The sequence below is a fragment of the Pseudopipra pipra genome, chromosome 8 (genome assembly GCF_036250125.1).
Source record: "Pseudopipra pipra isolate bDixPip1 chromosome 8, bDixPip1.hap1, whole genome shotgun sequence".
NCBI classification, from domain to species: domain Eukaryota; kingdom Metazoa; phylum Chordata; class Aves; order Passeriformes; family Pipridae; genus Pseudopipra; species Pseudopipra pipra.
Genome location: NC_087556.1, coordinates 36,592,309 through 36,612,228, shown reverse-complemented (window position 1 = coordinate 36,612,228; position 19,920 = coordinate 36,592,309). Strand labels below are relative to the sequence as shown.

Genomic DNA, 19,920 nt, shown 5'->3' with positions numbered 1-19,920 from the left:
GTCCAGGACACAGATGGTACCTGTGTCATCACAGTCCAGGACACAGATGGTACCTGTGTCATCACAGTCAAGTACCTCGGGATGGTTGTTGGAGCAGATCTTGCAGGATCACCCTGTTCCTGAACATAGTGAGAAAAATGCTTAGCAGGCAGCAGAGGGATTTAACAGCAAAGCAGGTGTTTTGTTCCTAAACCCCTGACTGGGGCTGATCACCCAATGAATGTGGCACTTTATCCTCCCTATCTAATGCAGTTGTGGATGTGCTTATAAATATCTATTTTTTTAAGTATTGGACGTGGCTCTCTTGCCAACTGATACATGCAAGCTACCTCTGTAACTTGAGTTATAGATTTTTTGATCTACCTAATGAGTAAAAAAAAGTGACCCTTAGAAGGAGGCCTGTACTGCAAACCTGCCTCTGAGAAGCTACTTGTGCGAATAAGGTTTTCAGGAAGAGAAGGGAGGGATAAAAACTAACTCTTCCAAATGGGTTTACAAAAGAGAACAGTGAACCATATTATCTAACAGTGCTCTGCCTTTTCACTCGGGGAGACAGACATTAAGGTGCATTAGTCCTATCATTTGTATGTCTGTAAATATCAATAAAGTATGTTATTTGGCATTCACATTTACACAATGAAGGACGAGGACTATCCTTTTCAGGAAATTTCACAGAGCCATTCACAAACAAAAGCTCAGTAATTTAATCTTTCAAAAGCTCAATAATGCTAAGTTCAAAATTGCAGGTTTTAAACTAATGTACCTGATAAGTAATGATGACAGAATTTAAAAGGTCCATTATTTGGTAATCTAATATTCCCAATCCCAGTTATCTGTCAAAGAGAATGCTCTCCCTTAAACAGCGCTAATGTGTTCACATCTACATTAATCTCTTAGGGAGAAAAGAAGCATTCTTTAGGGCTTTATCTGTTTCCAAATGTCTGACTCCACAAGGAGCCATTTCGCACTGCTGATGAGGGTATGTAAATGACTCAGTGTCTTTGTGTGAGAGGTGCGATTTCTGAGGGATACACGCGGTACCGAGTTACTGAGAGGCACTCCCTGCCCAGCCAGCCCTCAGTGTTCCTTTACACCCTGTGCCTGCTGCCTTTCAATCCTCTGCTGCTTCACTCCAAAACAAACATCGGGCTCACGGCTTTGCTCCCGACCTGCTTTTCCTGCACGATATGTGCTTTTCTGTGCAGCACAACTCTCTTTTCCTGTGTCATCTCCTACCCGTGCTCCAAAAACTCACAAGACTGCAGTGTTGGTTTGACGAGATTCACGTGGGGAGGGCATAAAAGAATTGTGCCCCTCCTTTCTAGGCAATGATATGTGATAGTGTCCAAACAGTTGGGGTCAGGTGCACCTAGCTGCCCATGGACCCTGAATTCCTGTAAGGGTGCATGTGGTGGCACAGGGAAATGGAGTCACTGGGCTCATTCCTTGGTCTTGCAGTGAAGGCTCCCACACCTTGGTTTACCTGCTCTGGAAGTTTCCCAGCTTGCACCTCAGCTTTTTAAACCTAGAGAAGCTTTTGGCCTCAAGTAAGGCTGAGTCTGCCCCTGCTGCATTCTAAATTCAGAGAATCACAGAATGGTTTGTGTTGGAAGGGACCTTTAAGACCATCTGGTTCCAAGCCCTGTGCCATGGGCTGGGATGCCACTCACTAGACCAGGTTGCTCAGAGCCCCATCCCACCTGGTCTTGAACACTTCTAGGGAAGGAGCATCCACAACATCTCTGGGCAACCTATTGAGTGCCTCACTACCCTCTGAGTAGAGAATTTCTTCCTAATATCTAATCTAAATCTCTCCTTTAGTTTAAAACCATTCCCCCTAGTCCCATCCCTATCTACCCAGGTAAAAAGGTATTCCTGTGTTCAGCCCATGTGGGACTGTTTTAGTGTGTGCAAGAGAATAAAGGCAGTCACCAGTTCAGGAATATTGCACTTTTTCTGACTGAATTTTTCAAACACTCATCCAAGTAGAACATACAGAAGTACACATGGAGTTCTTTGTGTTTCTTATGTATTTCTTTGTCTTGATTTTCAGAAGTTAATGACAGATACCACAAAGTGACCCATAATGAGACTTTTCTGAATCATTAAGTATAGCAATATACAAGTTCCATTTGCAATGGTGCCAAGGGCACTAAAACAATGTGATTTCTCTCTGAATCCTATGGAGCAGCACATAAGTACACTCAGCATAGTGCTGGAAAGAGTTCTGCAGGTGGTGTTGATTCAAAGTTTATTTTTTTCAATTCAAAGAAAAGCATAAATGGTCAGAATTGTGGTATTGTTGAGAAAATGCAGCTGTTTACTACATCTGCAGGTTGTTGGTTTGGGAAAGCAGTTGAGTGGAAATTGCTTTTAAAAAAAACCCCTATCCTGAGTCAGGAAAGAAAGTCTCATGTTCACATGTGAAAGCAGCTCTGTTTAAGTTTAAAGAGTGAAACGAAAAGTCCAGTTCAAGTTATAGTACCTATCTGTGTTTAATGGAGGTAGTCCTACAAATCAAGAGAGATTGTAGATTAAAAAAATTTGCATTATAAAATTATTAAAGAATATGTCACATTCAATATAATTAGGTATCATGTATGTTGTGTATGAAATTAATAGATATGGTATATTTGTGTGTGTAAAACCCACCATTAATTTTAAAGCGTGCTTTTACAACTTTGGGAATTTTTTTTTATCCTTGGAGAAAAGGGTGAAAAAAAAACTACTTCTAAAAAATTCAGAACAGCATAATCTTAAGAGTATGTCTACGAATCCAGTAACTACCAGTTGCTGAAAGAACAGGACTTATTTCAATTAGGAAAATTATCACTGCCGAAATGAACACAGCCATTTCTGTGGTACATATGTGACCCTCTGAAAGCTAAATTTACTGTGGAAAACAAATGCCTCCATATACTAACTAAGCCATATATTCAATACCTGGCTTGAGACTAACAAGTGGTTATCAGCCAGCTGCAGGAGAGCTCTTAAGCAAGTGTTTAAATCTGCATTCATATTTGAGTGTTTTGTTGAATCATGGCAAGGGCAGCATGAGATGAGCGTGACATGTGTAACCCTTGTGGGAACATTCAACTTATCCATATACATCCTCACCCCAGGTGTGAGGCCCTGCCTGCCTCAGATGCTGCAGCTGAGTGTACAGAAGGCACAAACAGACACTTAATACATGTTTACTGTCTCCCCAGTGGCATTTTACTGCTGATTTTCCTCTGTGGAAAGCTGCAGGGAAAGCTGGCCCTTTTAATCCCATTTGGCATATTAGGCATTTATTTGGTGATGCTTTGAAAAGTCTTGAGAGATTGAAACACATTTTGCTGGCAGCTGGTATGGTTCAGAGCAGTGCTCATCTCCACTGAAGTCATGTCAGTGCCACACACTACATGGGAAGATCAAACCCTGTGTGTGTGTCACTGAACCAGCAGAATGTGCAGAATATTCTTTGTGTTTCTCTGCTTCACTTTGACCCTTCAGATCCAGGGAGTGCTCAGTTCCCACCTGATATATAGTATCTGATTGCCAAAGATAAATTGATCTCTATCTACAAAAGGAGACCTTTTCTTCTGCTCTCATGAAAGCATCTTTCGGGGTGATGTTTAAACAATTACATATTGAAGAGCCTTTGCAATATCAATAATTGAAAGCAAATGGGTCACAGGGTTTGTTAGCTGCTTTCTGTATTCCTAGGCAATTCCTTCTCAATTCCAAACACTAACTAACAATTAATTTCTGCCTTTGATTACTTCTTTAGTATCTCAGATTTTCGTTTCTTTCATTGCTTTACTGCTCCTTTGGGTGCTTTTATAAAGCTCTTTTCAATATGCTTGTTTTGATTCATTCTGCTGTTAAATACCAGACTTTGCTCCAGTTTAGTTCAGCTAGACATCAACTCAAGCATATGGATGTTTTCATTTTTTTAGGCTGGTCATTCTATCTTTCTAACAAATGACAGACAGTATCCACAACTCAATCAGAAACCTGTTAGAGGCCTGCCTTAAAAAGTTTGGATTTCTCTTCAGGTTTGTGGATTTCCTCCTTCTTTTCTTTTTTTTTTTTTTCTTTTTTCCTTTGAATTTGCTCTACAGGTCTTTAGCTCCAGCTAGTGGCTTACTCCAAAATGCAAATTTTGTCCAATGCCTTAGAAGAAAGCAGAAAGGTGGAGTTTAGTTGTAATTCTTACAGTGTTATGAAGTGTGTGTTGAGAAGGAGAATTATTCAGAGGCATTAGTTCTTCCTGGCTAATGTGAATTAACCCACAAAATGTTTAAAATGTAATAAATACACTCCTTTTTCAGATTGCAGGCTCCTGTGTTATCACATTGGGCCAAATTCTGCCCTCAAGTGTATCCTTGCATAGCTCTTCTGGACTTCAAAGAGAGCTGCACATATGTGTCTTAAAGCAAAAAAACAGATGTTTTATCAAATAAAAAGCTTTACCTTAGCTCCTACTTTGCACCCTTCTTACTGAGAGTTGGTGTAACCTTTGTACAACGTGCAAAAACAAAACCAGAAAGCCTTTATTTTTAAGTGGGGTTTGAGATTTGTGTCCACCTTTGGTGGGATTCCTTTTCTCTCAGGACTTTGTAGTGAACATGGACCTCTTCTGGGTTGGGAAGCTCCTTGGTCAGCCTGGACACCTCTGGGGACAGAAGACCCCCTTGTCAAACTGTGCCCTGGAGTTCAAGGGAAGCTTTTGGAGGTTCCACTGCCAAGAGGAGTGAGTGCCCCTGCTGAAAATCTCCCCGAGGTGAATTGGGGTTGTGGGTGTGCAGATGCAGCCAAGTCCTGCTCTGGTAACTCTGCAGTCACAGGCAGGGAAGGTTGGGAGAACCTGAGTACTGTGGGGAAGGGATGCAAGTTGTTTCCACATGAGGAGAGAAATAAGTTTTTTTCCAGTGACAAATGATTGTGTCTTAATTCAATTAATTCACACGACCTGCCCTAATCTTCAGAATGTTATTTTTAAATGGTAAAAAAAGAAAATGCAGTTTCAATTCATAGAAATCCACATCTCTCTCTCCTCAGGTTTCAACTGGAAGTTTCATTGAAAGTGTAGATAAAATAAGTATAATTTAAAACTCTTTTCTTTCCCTCATCCCCTACCCAAGAAGTACATATACCCACCCTCTGTGGGATGAAAGCTCATGGGCAGACACAAGTCAAGCTTTGTTGTGTGACTCTCAGTTGGCACCAGTACAGATATGGCTGCCTTGGCAGCACTGGAGGAAACCCATTTGAGTTCTACAATCCTCTTGTTTAAACCTAAAGACTCAAATGTCTGTTGTTCGTTCAAAGACTTTTATTGTTTCCATTTCATTACTTGGTGAACTGGATACTGGGACAGGTGTGTCTACAGTCTGTTCATATTGACTGTCCATCTAAGACACCAGATAACATGATAACACATTCCTGGGTTTCACAAACTTTGTCACTTCTGCCATAAAACCCTGGCAAATAGTGTAAATAAATATATCTGGAATATACTAAATTCAATCCAGGTCTCTCTCCAAGGGCAGTAATCTGTTCCCAAAGGCCTAACCTTCCTCATCAGTTAGGAATTCTGCTGGTCCTACACTATTGATTCAATCCTTTCCCGAGAACATACCAGAGTGCATTAAGAGATTTTATGTCAGCAGCTCAAATGTAGCTTTTTCCATAGCTGAGGCAAACTAAACAACACCTATAGCATGCAATGCAAAGAATACCTGTGCAGATACATCTGTACCTCTGCTTTGGCTCTTAACAGACCTGTGCACAATCTCATGTAGGTGCACAATTTATGTCTCTGTATATATATTTACGTAGAAAAATTATCCATCTGCACACGGTCTCCCACCAGTTTGTTGGGTACCTTATCTCTCAAAACATTTTAATTCCAATATATCAGAAAGTGGCAGAACAAGTAGAATTGTTAAGTGCTTCCCGAGGTTCTGTTGTCAGTGAATGCAATGCTGTATCAAGGCAAAAAAAGTAACAGCGCTGTAATTTTCTACCATGTGCACCAACAACACACTTGGGACACACACATAAGTCTATTGATCCACTAGGTCAGGAACCTTAAAATATTTGAAATTGTTCTTTAGAAAAATAAAATAACTTACTCTCTTTTTGAATTACTGTGGTCTTTCAAAGTCCATATAAAGTATTACGCAAGGAGACAAAGCTATTTTACCAGGCAGGCAGATATTCCAAATTACTGGTTCTTAACAAGCATGGTAATACATCAGTCAAAAGCAATAAATTTAAACTTAATGAAATCTCAATTTGCCTACAGTGCATTTCACTTTGACATTTTCTACATTGCCACGGTGCTTTGATAAAGTTTTTTAAAATGCAAAGAAAGTGTCTGTAAGGCTAAAGAGCAGACTTGGTGCCATTGTGCCCAATGGAACATTACAGTACTTAAGTTCCATCACTATATGCCCTGTGGCAGACTAAGCCTGAGTGCTAACACAGGTTCAGTTTTCATTATCATCATGTGATTATCCATTTTACTGCATTTAACTGATAATACAACTACCAGCTCACCTTAAAAGAATTAGCTTGGAGGTTTCATTGCTTTCCAAATGGAATTCATTTGACAAACAAATGACAATTAGCCCAGTCTCCCTGTTCTGTGTCAGGATGGTTTTTGATTGAACCTAGACCAATTTACAATTTTTAAATGAGTTTAGACATTTACATTTAAAATGTCTAGAGGAAATTAGCCTTGGGACATCTAACAGCCAAAATGCTTTTTGAAGTTGATTATTATTTGATCTAGTACCCTCTACCTGTACATTTTGTTCTGACTTCAAAGTTTTGGAATGAAAATGCCACCTACACCTCAAAGCGCAGGGAAAAACTTAAAAGCAGTTTTACTCATTATGTTATGCAAAGAAACCTATATTTTAATATTCGTTTAATATGGTTAGTTAGCTTTAATGACACCGGTTTGACAGTGTCATAGTTTTCCAATATAAGACATTGATTGAAGTTTCCTGTGCTTGCCGGCGTTTTTTCGTAGAATGAAAGAATATCTTTTGAAGGTGAGATTCATATGCCCCACACCACCATTCTGCCACAGATAGAAGTGTAATCATTTACAGATGAAGGCGTGTTTTTGTGCAGAGCCAAAAATATGTTGTCGTTTCTCTATTATTCTCCGTATCAAAATCTTCCCTGATTTTTGTTTTCCTGCATGCTAAATCTGTCCAACTATATTTATATTGGTCTCAAAGCGGGAGGAACTCCTTATGAAAAAAGGGTTGTCAATAATTCCATTATAAATATGCAGGCTCAGATAACATAGCCATGAAAATTGGGCTGAAATTAGGCACAAGGTATCTGAGCCTTGAGGTAATTTGGATCATACTATTTTTATTTTGTATTATTAATTTATGCAACTTCTGTAAAGTTAGAAAGCTGTATATTTGGCCACTGCGAAATTATGAGCATAAAAATAAGTGCTGTTGCTTTTCTGGGTTCTGAGTCCTTAAAGCTCCACTCCACACCTATGGGAGTCTTATAACTTTCAGAAACAGATCTGCTTTATTGTAACAAAATCACTCTTTGGCTTGCAAGTGGTCATGATCACTTGGGAAGTATTTTTAAAGAACATTCCATGACTTTTTTATATATGTACATTGTACTAGCAGACAATGTTATCCACAAAGTAAGCTTTTCTATCATGGATAAATATGATTTTCTTATAACAATTCCTACAAACTCTACCCAAGAGGGTTTTAGACTTCTGAGGCCATAACTTGAGTATTCCCTCCACAAGGCATGTAATCCTACTTCTGCTTTGGATGTGAAGCCTAAATGTCCAGTTCAGAGTTCCAAATTTTGCTGGGAGGGCTCAGTGATTAAAAAGTAAGTGCATGAGTCTCAGACAACTTGGATAACCAAGGATCTCTTTGGGCTTGAATCTTTGTCTTCTGCGAGTCAGCCCTTGAAGAGGACAAAACCTCTGGCCTGAAACATTTCCTCGAGTAAAGATTCTCAGAAATTGAGAATATGTAGATGAAATAATGACCTGGGAAGAACCCTTGGGCAAACTGTGTCAGAGACATGACAGGGACATGAAAATGTGAGCAAATTTCAGTCAAAAGTGTATCAAAATCATGCTGTCACAATTTTTCAGGAATAGTTACTTATATATTTTCTGTGCCTGGTATACTCTAAAATATGTGCAAGCGTGATAAATACATTTCAGATGTTCTTGTTGAGCAAACAAACACCCCAGAGATGGAGGTCAGAGACCAGCTTTTCTGGGAAATCTTTAACTACTATATTTGAAATCTATAATTTTCTACAACCTAAAAAACAAGTCTTTAGAAGTAGATATGAAAATCTTGAAGTATGCAAGTGTGAGTCTCTATAACCAGGGGTGAAAGTGCAGTGGGTGGACTGAAGGCACTGGAAAATCAGAGTGACTAATCCCTCCAGTGTCATCATTTAGGAAAATACTGGTTTTACATTCCAACTAAGAGAACAACAGTTGGGTTTCTCACTTGGGTAACTCTTTTTTGTGTAGTACATGCAACGACTTCTCACAAATTCTAACAATTTTTTCTCATCAACTCTGAGAATTTAAGTCTTGTTTTTTGTTTGGTGGTTGTTTGGAGGAAAATTGGGCTGTGAGGGAATGGCATGTGTGGTTGTGTTCCTTTTCTGGCAGCTACAGGATGTAACAACCTGAGCATGAAATACTCTGTGTCTTCGGGGATCCCTGCTCTCATTGCTCACCCATGTGGTACAGGTATTTGGAGCATGAAGGAATGAAAGGGGGGAGAGGCTGAAGATATTTAGATCTAAACATTCTGCTGCACAAAGAAAAGGCAGTATTTTTAGAGGAAGAAAATGGTGGAGGCCCAAAGCATGGAGCTCACTGACTTCCATGCTCAAAGGCACCTTTCTCCAACTTCCTACATCAGCCTAATCTTACACAAGAGCAACAACTCTCAGGGAGAGAGGGAGAGGGAAAGAGCAGGATGACTTAGGATTTCTAGGAAAAGTTGGGTTTCATTTATTATTTATAAATTTCATTTTGTACATATCTTTAGGGACATTAAGAGATTAGTAGTCATGCAGTTTGTTCTGAGCATTAATGCTAATCCTTAAAGATAGGTGAAGGGTAATTTCATTAGTTTTTATAAAGGTTTGGAATAAAACTAACCATTCAGTTAACAGTTTGAAAGGAGACATTTAGCTCTGTGCTCCCTGCTCTCCCAGCAGGCTCTGCCTCTCACAGGAATGTGTCAGCACAGAATGGCACCTCAGCAATGAGGGTACATTTCTCAGACGTTGTTTTATGTAAAATAGGTGGGTCTCTCTTTCCTAAATATGTCATATAAAATCATTGTCTCTGGCATGACATACAGTAGTTCAGGAAGGGAAGCTAATCTAGGAAATAAAGGGATACAGACTATTGATGCCAAAATCAGCAATTACATTGTGTGAGATCTCATGAATAATTCCTGAGCTGTGATTTAACATTAATCTGAGTGTTTAGTACAAAGCTGGGCCGACACCAATAAAATGCTGACTGATTTGTTTTAAAATAGTGCTCCTTCAGGCTTCACTACACTGCTTTGAAATGAATGCTTTTAGGTAATACCTCAACCTTGCCTCTGTAAGACACAGACAGATGCACTCATGTGACTGTACGCTCAAACTCTGCCATTATTTTTTCCCTTAATTTTGGGCTGAAACCTTTTTCCAAGTGCAGTATTTAATACTAGCCATGATTTAGTTAAACAGGATTCATAACACACAGCTTTTCCTCCCAGGGAGGATCTTACCCACACAAGACTACTTAGCACTGGCTGGTGATATTTGCTGTGGAAGCATTTCAGGTGCAAAGAGGAGGAGATGGTGTGTAGTGAAGCAAGCAGGAAATCACCCAACCAAACATTAGGAGAGTCTGTTACAACTGCTTCAGCCTCATTAAATAATGCCACTTTGCAGTGAATATCAAAGGACAATAAAGAATAGGTGAGTGAAACAATGATGACCACCTCATGAGGCACCATACCTGTATTCTGAAGCACTGCCACCTGTGTCCAGGGAATAGAATTATAAGCATCTCCCATCTCTTCTGTGATAATGGCTTTACCACTTAATAATGGTACAGCACTGACTGAATATTCTCATCTCAGCCATTAGCACAGCATGTCTGTTCAACAGAAACCATCACATTGGGATGCTCACACGTTTCCCCTGTATGCTCTTTGTAGGAGTTAGGGAAAAGGGTTGCTCTGTGCAGAGCCAGAACTGGTGTTGGGGTGGTTGTCCTGCAATGACTGTAGTCATGTAGTAAGAGTCTATCCAGAAGAAATTGCTTGTATATGACTTTCCTGAACATTCCAGTGAAAAACTGTTTCTTTCAGACACCTCTCTAAACATCAGTCCTTGTTGGGTGAGTCAGCATTCTCAGTAACAAGTGACACCAACTCACTCTTGCCTTTTGCATATCTACTTCCTATTGAGCACAACCTGTACAGATTATAGGAATTATAGGAATAGGGAACATATGTTCTCCGTGCTTGTGTTGGGCTGTTCCAGAAACAATAGACTTGATGTGTAGCTGTATGTCCTGTGCAACTGCATTCATCAGGGAAACTGCAGCAACAATACACTGGGCTGCTTGAGGAGGTTGGTGAATCCTCGTTATCAAAGGTTTGGGGTTTTTTTTGTTTTAGTTTTGGGAGGTGGATTTGTTTGTTTGTTTTTCCTCAACAAAATATCCAAGCAAGGCAATCATCTCCCTTATCTGACTTCTGTTCAGGTCTGCACTCTGAGGAGCATTGCAGCTCACAGAGCTCCTCAGCTGGAGATCCTGAATCAGCACATCAGCACGGTGAGTGCAGTGGAACTGGGCAATAACTAGATGGGCTGAAGTCTTCTCAGCTCAAAAGGTGATTTTTTTAACAAATGCTCTAATGAATATTCTCACATATCATCTGGCACTTAAAATATAACCCAAGTGTCAATGCTAAAACAACTTTGGCTTGACTAGACCGTACAAAATATGAGTCTCTTTACAAAGAGGAGAATTTCCTACTAAAATTTACTTTCCAGCACTGTGCACCAGCAAGTTTTTATTTTCTGATTCCAACTCTGCTCAAGCATAAATAACAGGATCTTTGTCTGAATCTCTTGTTTCTTCCTTTCATATTTGTTTATAAAACTGCCCAGACACGACCAAGTACCCTGGAACTAACAGTGTATGGAGGTATTAATTTAGCCTCCCCGTTCCTAATATCAATATTTACATACCATGCACAGCAGTTTGCAGTTCTATTGATACACTAACCTATTCTGTTTTGTCTGATCACCACAGCAGGAGGGAAGGACAATAAAATGAAGCAGGAATATAAAACAAGCTGGTAGCTGAATAGTCAGGAGATTGAGGCGCTCTCTGAATGGGGTGGGAGATGAACCATTTCCACTCAGTAGCTATTGATTAAGAGGGAGTGTGAGTGAGGTGAGGTGAGGGAGGCAAAAGGTAATCCTGGCATCCTGTCTGGGAGAACATTTGCTGCCCCACACCTTCAGTGTTCACTCACTGCTCACTGCTCCCACACTAAGCACACAGGAGTTATGGAGTAACAGCTGAGGACAATGCTCCATTCCCTCCATCCCCCAAAAATATGGTTTTCTGGCTTTATTTCTTTGAAGCTCTGTTTCCAGTTTTGCAAGCCAGTGCTTCAGCCTTTCCTGCCCTTTTGGGCCTTGCCCAGGGCTGGGTGTGGTGCCGAGGTGAGCACACAGGTACAGTGGGCTCTGTTCCTGCTCAGCCATTCCCAGCTGGCCTGAGCTGCTCTGAATGCTCCCTGCCCAGGAGGTGTTTCAGGGCTCTCAAGAGCTCCAGCATATGATGTTCACTAAGCTGAACGTTGCACCACCAGAGACAAATCTCCTCTGGGGCACTTGACAGGGTTTTTTTATTGGTAAATGAGAGCTCCGAGAAGGTAACTTAGCAATGGGCATGTTCATTATGGGGATGGGTTTGAAAATAATTGCTCTTCTTTGGAATAATCTAACTATAGCTTAGGGACTGTAGTTCATAGGGGTTTTTTGGGATCTTTTCAGAGCTGTTTGGAGGACTCACTCTCAAGATCCTTTTCGCTCTTCTTATATAAATCTTTGTTGCTATTATTATTTTCCCCATTCTTGACTCATGATATAAAGCAGCTTCAGGACTGATCCAACTTTTATCTCTTAGTAAAATCTTCTGTTACATTAGAAGTGTCATCATAAAGAATATCCCAAATATATCACTTATTACCAGTGGCATACTCTGGCATTTGGGAATATCCCAGCACTAATAATTATACTGTGTGATCCTCACAGATATGCAAGGACAAGCTGTCTAATCCAAGAGAGGAAGGAGGAAAGCACACAGTTGTCAATACTTACACTTGAAATTCCTCATACATTTAAAGTGTGTAGTTGAAACGTAGGTAGTTGAGTAAATGCCGTGACTGTTACCCAGGGAGAAGTTCAGACATTAAAATTAATGAAAAAAATGTATGTTTGTAGTTTGCAAAATGAAAGAATATATGGTGTTAGAAGAGGTTTTATCTTCTGTATATTTTTTTTAATGTAATAAATACAAAGCAAATAGCATTGGTTTATCCAAGGGAATATTGAAATCCATTAGGAATGCGCTCAGGGTAATCTGATTCAACGAGTCAGTATATTTCTCTCAAAACCATAATATCGGGACTACATTGTGCCAGATGAAGGTTAGATTACATTTCTTGCCAGTGCAATAATTCCCACATCATAAATTCTGATGAAATTATATCAATATATAAAGCAAATGGATGTCTGACCCACCATGGCTTTGCAGCTCTCAGCTGCAGGAGCTGACACACGAGTCAATCCCCAGCTGCTCTGTGCAGTGCTGCTACAACTGTGCCATTGCCTGGGAACTGTTATGAGCTGTCCTGACCAGAAGTGGCTGTTGGAGTTTGTGGTTTCTGCTCTGAATATTAAACTTTGGCAGACAAGAGCCCTTATTGTGGGGAGCGCTTGGAACTGGTAATACTAAATTGCTTTATATTTGCAGGATTTGATTGCTTCAGATGATACAGGTCTAGCTGGTGGGCCTCCCTTGCTGCTTGTATTTCCAGATTATAAGTCATTCCTCTGACAGGATATCTGCCATAACCAGTTCTCAGTTTCTGTAGTATCCTTCTTTATATTACAGCTGGCAACTGGTCTTCTGGGCTGTGCACTTCCAAGGAAAAGGGCAAAATTGAAGCTTTTATATATATCCTAATTTTTGCATTAAATGTCAGTGCATATGTGAAACTACAAGTTACAGGGTATGGATTTGGAAAGAATGTGTGCTATTTTCCCAGTAATGTTCCATTTTAATAGCCATGCTATGGTCAAGCTCCAGTATTAATGACTGAACTTGAAGGACCCTGTAAATGGCCAAGAAAGCTTAGGGTAAAACAAACCCAACATACTGTTATAAGTGCTGTTCTTGACATCATAAAGCCTTTTAGAGGAATGAAAGCTTACAGTTGATCTTGCAGGTCAGCTTGGGGTTAAAAGATTGGGCAGCATTTGGAGCTTGTGACAGAAGGAGTTATGTTCAGTTAGTCTGTTAAAGCAGCATAAAAATTTCTCAGAAATAGGAAAATTATTAGAGTTATGCTTCTCTGGTTCTTGAAGAATAGTGATGTTAAATAGGAAAAAAAAGAATAAAAAGAATTCTTTTTCATGGTATTATAGTTAAAATATAGACTATAAACTATTAAATACAATTTCACAGTTTTTAATCATTATTAATGAGGAGTCTTGGAAAACTCTTTGCTGCCTCATTATGCCTTTGTGAGATGAAAACCTCAGTGATGTTTCACCCACTATCATAGTAGGATGCCTCAATAAGTCTTTAAGAATGCATACAAGATTTTGAAACTTCACAAGTTTGCTTTTGGTTGTTTGTTTGGTTTTTTTATGTTTCTAAATAACCTGTCATTACAGACAATTTCAGGAAGTTCATGAATACAAAATTATTGACTATATCAGAAATAGCCACATTGCTTTTCAGTTAGTCACAGAAGCAGTGGTATAACAGTTAATCAGAAAAGTATTTGGGTGCAAAATAAAAAAGTAATGTTAAACACAAAGGTTTTAATTAAGTTTCCAAAAGTAGGTTTTTTCCTCAAACATTTCCAGGCAAAATGGATGGGATTTTTTCAAAGAAAAAGTGCTTCAGAGAAGATTTTTGCTTTTTTGCAATTGTGTTTTAAATTACAAAAATATTGTAAAATTATAAATAGAAATTTTTAATAAGGAAAATCTCCAGGCTTTCTTTGAGAATTGAACCAAAAATCTTTTTCTATGAAAACACTTTCTTTTAGGGAGAAAACACACTATCAAAATTACATTTTGAAGAAAATCAAATATTGATTCACCCTGTAAAATAAGCCATCAATGTTCTCTACTTGCAAATAATAATTTACTTTCAAAGAAAGATGTAAATTTATTTGAAGTACACATCCAAATGTGGACACAGTAGGAATCTGACTCATCAGAGATTTTCCCTGTGTGCTGAAAAAGTGAAAGGTGGAAAATCATTCATCCACACACCCCATAATTCAGCACACAAACCCCAGTACACTCTTCCCAAATCTCAGCAAAGATTTAACAGTGAAATACTGCAGCAAGGGCTCTTGTTACCAGGATTTATTGTTTTCCAAAATACACTGTGGAGCATTGACTAGAATGCCAAGAACTTCAATTAGAAACAAGAGAAAGGAAAGTACACCTGTTAGTTTTGAGGAAAAGCATATTTGGGGATTCAGCTGGCTTTTCAGTGTGCTTATGTCTTGGGGAATTCTGAAATTCCTCTCTGCTCTTTAATAGGCAATGCTGACCCCAGCCAAGGGGGCTCTGCTGACATCAGCCAGCTGAGGTGGTGCTGATTTTGACTGTGCAATAAGTGTAGGTGGTGTGTGGAGGAGCCAGGTGTCCTTGGGTCAGGGCTGTGCTCCTCTGCCTCCTCCTTCTGGGAGGCAAATCTCAGCATGGCAGCCCCTGCTTCTCAGGCAATAATAGAGCCTGGTTGGGCAGCCCTTGCTGGCATAAATCTGCACACACTCCTAACACAGGCCCACTCACTAGTAAATGCTGTTTGCCTGATCCCCAGCAGTGGCCAGCCCTGGTCCATCCTGCAGGTCACCCCAGCACAGCAGCTCAGCACTGGGCCCAGGGCTGGTACCTGCCCCTCTGCAGGTGGAGCCACAGGAGAATCCTCAGTGCCTGGAGCTGGAGCACTCTTTCCATCCCAATCCTGACCCCTTGCACTGATCAGCACAGCTCAGGATATTACCCGTCCTCATTTCCATTGCCCAGCACAAAACTGCCTGACATGGACACCCCAGCTCAGCCCAAGGCTCTCCAGCCACCAGCAGAGCCCAATGATCAGCAAAGTTGCCCCTGGCTCTCACTTTTACTTGGGAGAAAGCTGGAATTTGCCTGTGTCATCCACCTGAGAATTTACACGCTGCACCGTCACTAACAGCTGTAGATGGAGACACAAATTTCCTTGCAGTATGACCATCATTATGTGTCATATGAGATGTGAATGCCATGCTGTATTAAATGAAGATTGCCTCGTTCATGAAAGAGTAAGGCACTGTGGCAGTGTAGAGCTAAAATTACTTGTGGCGATTTCTTATCCAAAGTGAGATTTTCCCTAGACCCCATAACCCAGCAGCTTGCTTATTCCACCCCTGCTGAAGATGTTAACTGCACAGCATAACAGCCTTGCAGAAATGCTGCTTATTTTCCAAAAGCTGAGTGTACAATGAGCAACGTCCAGGAGCAGTGAGGCACCTTCACTGCTGCAGAAAATGTGCTGAATCAGTCTCTGCTGAGACAGATTTATGCACATGGCTGGTATATCAATTTATTTTGGATCCTTTCTGGATTCGCAGGCAATTATAAGAGGTACAGAGAAGGAATCTAGGTTATCTCAACAGTCAGGAATAATAACACAGCATGTGATACCACAGCTAAATGTAACTGTAGCATCTTCCTCTTTTTTTATCAACTGCCCCCAAGGCTTCATACATGAGGAGGATGTGGACTTTGGAGAGGGCAAATAAAGAATATGTGTAGTCCCCTTACATATTTATTGGTGACCTTTAAATCAGTGACTGGTGAGAAATCCCATCCCAGTTGGCTAGGAAGAATGGGACAATGTATGAAATTTTAAATGCTTTAGAGGCTTGGGAAAATATAAATTATATCTTCAAGGAAAAGCAGAGTAAAAATGGACAGGGACTGTGCTGCAAAAAACCCCACAACCTTAAATACTTTTGGAGTTGGTAACCAGTTTCAAACACTTCCTTGTCGTCAGTTTATTGTCTGAAAAACAGAACTTCAGCACTTCCTAAAACTAATTCAAGATTTTGCTAACTGGAGGCTTCTCTCAGGACCTTATTTTCGGAGAGATGGATGGACATTCAGCATTTTCTCTGTCTCCTCAGCACCCTTAAATCAGTAGTCACTAAACACCAAAGGCTGTTTATATGTATTTAATATTTATACGATTTTCTGAAGCTGCTCAGACAAAAGACTACCCATATATTGAAGGTATCACTACCTCTCTTAACAGGCTGTCACTGGAGATTCACAGGAAATAAAACATACCCACTAAAACGCCTTTTGACTTTTCAGTGGAAATCCCGTGCATTTTACTTGTAATTGAGGTGTTCCATCCCCAGATCCAAAGCACTTCTTCCCCAGAGCTTTGACCCTGCATGCCCTCGTTTTGATCCCCTGGGAGCATCCCAGCAGCTCTGTGGGGCAGTGAGAGCAGGGGGAGAGCTGCCTGCCCAGGACTCAATCCTGGGATTCCTGTCCATGGCCAGTCCTAGCTGAGCTGTCATTAGGTGAGCTTGGAAAGCCAGCACTATTTGTGGCTTATTTCAGGATACATTGTTTAAAATGCATGGCATGCTGTTTTTCCAGAGATCCTGGCAGTGTAGAGGAGCAGCAAATTTTGTCCTTTACTACTGGTTAAATGGAAATAAAAAACTGCATTTGCTCAGAAATACAGGACATGAAAATGTTCCTGTGCCACAGGACTTACAGCAATCTAATAACAAACCTTGTGGAAGATGTTAATATTGCAGGAATTTAATTTTGTTTATCCGGGGCAGAATATGCATTAATTGCCTATTTAATCATGTTTATAATTAAACTTGTTATAACAATGATTCACGCATCAGCTTCTCTAATTACACAGGCAGGACAGTATTATTTCATCCTTCCTGTTCTCTCATTTAGGCTGGAGATGCTTGGTGTCACCTGCAGGCTTATGTTCCATGTGGATGGGGGAGTGTGGACAGTGTGAAAGCTGCTCCAGCAGAAAGGCTCTGTTCTGACTGAGCCACCTCTTTATTTAACTGGATTCTGCCTATTGGCTTATTGTAAAAAACCACATAGTTCTGGTATTTACTCTTCCTGTTCCTTTAAGGATTTCATGTGAAATACCTGCCAAGTGGGGGTTTTGCCCATGCAGCCCCCCAGCCACCAGCACATCTCCATCCAGGGGGTGACACAGCTCCTGCCCTGAACCCGTGCTGATGGCACACAGAGGGATTGCTTGGCATTCCAAGCACGGGAAGGGACGGGGGCTGGGGATGTCTGAGCATTATCCCTGAGCTCTGCAGAGCCCGAGGGGAGCTCCTGGCAGAGGGAGTCAGAGCAGGGCGTGTTGGTGACAGGCGCTCCTTGGCACAGCTCAGCACTGAATGGGCTGGTACCTGAGAGCACCCAACACATTTCTTCCTGTTAGGTAGGATTACACGATTCATATCAAATAAGAGCATTTGATCTCAGTCCAGCTCCACTTTCAAGCATTTTGCAAATGAGTTCGGCATCGTTATCCCCGATTTGCAAACCAGGAGGATGAGGCTGAGACAGCAAATACACCTAGTCCAGGTCAGAAAATGAGATGGCATTGAAAGCTAATTCTGTGAGATCCACCAGTTTCTGTATTCACTGAGCAACACACTCAAAGCAAGAATATCTTCTTTATTTTCCTTAATTTTAATTTTTAAATGGATAAAATGGTAAAGAACTGGGCAGTGCAATGTAGTTCATTGTTTCACTGAGCACGAGAGGTTCAGTTCTTGCAAGTGACAGGTTTAAATATCTGGGCATGTATATGCAGGTGCATGTATGGCTACAGATACACAATTAGTACTCCTGCAATATTAGTTCCACATCACAGTTAAAATTCTGGAAGATAAACTAGGAAACCGTATTTTCAGCAGTCTAACAGCACTGTCATAAAAATTCACAGCAGGATGAAAATATCTCAGCCCAGGAGCTAATTACTTTAAGACATTTTTTTTCTGGAAAAATCTTGTTTTCCCCTTGAGGCAGTGAGTTAGAAAGTGTGTCCTTGTTTAAGTCTCCACGCCCTCCTTCCCTCATCTGCTGTAACTGAAAAACAGCTCTCTTATTTAGTTAAAACAATTGCAGACAAATTGAATCTGTAATGAGGATCAATTACTATTGGTATCTTGGAATGTTTTTACATAATTAAGTTCTAAACTTTCCCAAGCAGGTCTGACTGCATGGGAATTAGAGATGAGGATTTGAATCATCACGTGAGGCTGCCACAGTGTGCTGCAAAACATGGAGCACTGGAAATTCTCTCAGTGCTTTTTTTCATCCCTCTGACTTACAGAAGTGCTCCAACCCTCTCCTCTAGACCCTTGTCCTGGGGACTGGATGAGTCCACCAATTAATGCTCAAAAATGCTTTGATCTGTAAAAGAGACTTCTGTAATTGGGGTCTGTCAAGAATATGTCTGCACAACTCCAAACTCAGCATGGATGGAACTTTCATACAAGACTGTGAGATGACTGTGCAATGCCACTGCAGCTTTTCATTGCTTCATCAGGTGCAGGTGGGTGAGACCCCACTTAAATTCTCCTTACCCAACTGTTTGATGAAGCTTTCTCTCTAATTTTGAATACAAGAAGACCATTACTTTTTGGGGGGTTGGTTCAGAGCATATCCTATGGGCAAACAAATTAGTCTTTTAAAAACATGATCATTGTCTAATTAAACTGGAGTACAAACTCTATAGACCATTAGGCCTATATCAGGGTTTTTACTGAAAAGTTTTGATTAATGAATAATAGGTAATTAAAATACCTATAAATAAAAGCTATAGGAGCTGCCTGTGGCAGGATCCTGTGCTGCTACATGGACAGGGAAGAATTGCTTCAAGAGCAGCTCTCTGGGCCAGCAATAAAAGAACCTCATGAAGTTTGATTGCAGTGAACTGCCCCCTTTCCCCTCAAGAGCCACCTTAAAGTTATGACCCTTTGAGGCTTGTTCAGTGTCACCTAGTACCAAGGCCAGCAGCAGAGATTTGCCCAGCCCAGCATTTGGGTGTTAACTGGGCAGTTCTGGGGGCACATCACGGGATGCTATTGCTGCCAGGGGCCCTTGGGGCAGTCCCTGAAGGGCACAGAGCTCCTCCCTGCAGCCTCTAAAGGGCACCAACTGCAGTGTGGTGCAGGGGAAGAGAGACAGAAGAAGGTTTTCTTAGTTCAGTGTCTGGGACATCAGCAGCTCCCAGTTAAAAGCTGGTGAGTGCCAGGGGGCCACAATAGTGTCCTGTCCCTGTCTCTAGTCTCCAATGGCCAGCTCGTGGGGACTCCCCTGGGTATCAGGCAGGCAGGGCTGGGGCTCCCCTGACCTGGGCAAATGATCAGCTCACTCATTCAGAAAGTCTTCCCTAGAGCAAAAGTCAGGGTTGATTGCTTGTTCTGGAAATAAACTCCTCTTTCAGCATGCTGGGGAGAAAAATGCTCAGAGCAGAGCAGCGGGAAGCGGCACAATGGACCAGCATCTTAAAAATCC

The 19,920-nt window shown here is 40.9% G+C and overlaps 1 long non-coding RNA gene across 1 annotated transcript; it reads left to right on the top strand.

The window, feature by feature from the left end:
* LOC135418468 (uncharacterized) lies at nucleotides 1-4,426 on the top strand. Its single transcript, XR_010432468.1, has 4 exons — nucleotides 1-176; nucleotides 902-979; nucleotides 3,942-4,040; nucleotides 4,317-4,426. It is a non-coding gene; the product is annotated as an uncharacterized LOC135418468 (long non-coding RNA).
* Nucleotides 4,427-19,920: the final 15,494 nt, after the last annotated feature.